We start from the raw sequence: 1666 nt of genomic DNA on the forward strand, positions 1-1666 counted from the left end.
GTCCTAACTGTTTCATTACAGCAGCAGTGGAAGCTACCATTGAACACTACCTGGAGCTACAGCATCAGCCATTTTATTTTCTGTCTTTTTAAAATACTTTATGATTACATCACCTGACAACCACAAAAACTCAGATAATAAAAGTTTTTGTCATGTTGAGTGCTTATACAGCACCTGGGACCCTATAAAAATGGCTAAAACCACACCAGGCCTTGAACCTTTTATTGAAAACTGGTATAGCTAAAGTAGAGGGAACCTTTCTCCTTTGCCAGGACAAAAGTCTATGCAGTTATGGACAGCTGTATGCATTATTTGTGTGTTTGGGTCAATTTTGCTGATGTTATGGAAGTGAAAGGCAAGAAATTCTTCTGAATCAGAATATAGGAAAAGGCTAGTTAGCAAGCATTTACTAGATCATGTTAGTTAACAAGTTTACCAGGATTGCTCTCAGCTGTTCTAGCACTGTAACATTAGTTAAATAAGAGGTTGCCCAAACTTTTCAGTTCCTAACCCCTACAGCAGGGGTGTCAAACCCAATCACAGCAGTGGCCAGATTCTGGATTCAGGACAAACCTGAGGGCCTAACAGGGTCACCTTTTTTACAAGAAACTGTCAACCTTGTTTCACTGGTAGTAAAATATAAAAAAAACTTAGCACTGATGATAAAGATAAGTTTAAAGGCTCACAATCCGAGAGAAATAAATTTATTAGTTCAAAAAGGTCAAAACATGAAATCGTGATTGAAAAATTATGTTTTTTTCAATGGAAAATGTGTTCGAAAGAAAGTCAAAATTACATGTTTAAAGGGCCAAAAAATTAAATAAAATTTGTAATTGTGAAATTAAAAGTCAAAATATATTCAAAATTTTAAATTGTGAGTCTAAAAGGTCAAACTATGGTCTTATAAAGTTAAAGTCTGGAGTTGAAAATATGAGGTTAAATACAAAATAACTGGTTATAAAGGTCAAAATAGGACTTAAAATGTAGAATAATGAATCTTAAAGCTCCAAATATTATATAAGAAGTCAAAATTATGAGTTTTAATGCTCTAAGTATGAAATTAAAAGTCAAAATCCTAAGTTTGAGTCCTTATTGTGAGATGCTAAATTGAAAATGTGAAATTAAAACACAAATAATTTCTTTTCCCACATGCCTGACTTCTTATCTAAATATTTTTACTCCCTACTTTTTCAGATTTTGTGACTTAAGGATATCTTAAATCATAAAGGATAAGTTTATATTTTTATACTTCATACTGAGCACTGAGGCCAGTTATAACAGAAATATGAGATCATCTTGCGGGCCGGATTTGGCCCCCAGACCTTGAGTTTGACACTTGTGTTTTACATGATTTTCTAATTTTTTTAGATGTAAGTGTATTTTTCATGATAAAGAAATTAAAAATTAAATTTGGCCTTAAGAAATGAATGGAAAGTTCTTCTGAATTTCCACTTTTTACCATTTTAACCCAATTCTGACTGCTATAACTCATTCACACATTCACTTATAAACTCCATTCAACTTAATTCTTTTAAAACACTACCATCCATCAGTATGTTAATCATCTTATTGAGCTACTTCAGATGCAGCATTAGCAATTTAACACCTGTCTTTTAAAATACATATTGAATTTGTTTCACATATTATTTGAATTTTCAGAAGCAGC

This window comes from Cheilinus undulatus, linkage group 19 (genome assembly GCF_018320785.1).
Source record: "Cheilinus undulatus linkage group 19, ASM1832078v1, whole genome shotgun sequence".
NCBI classification, from domain to species: Eukaryota; Metazoa; Chordata; class Actinopteri; order Labriformes; family Labridae; genus Cheilinus; species Cheilinus undulatus.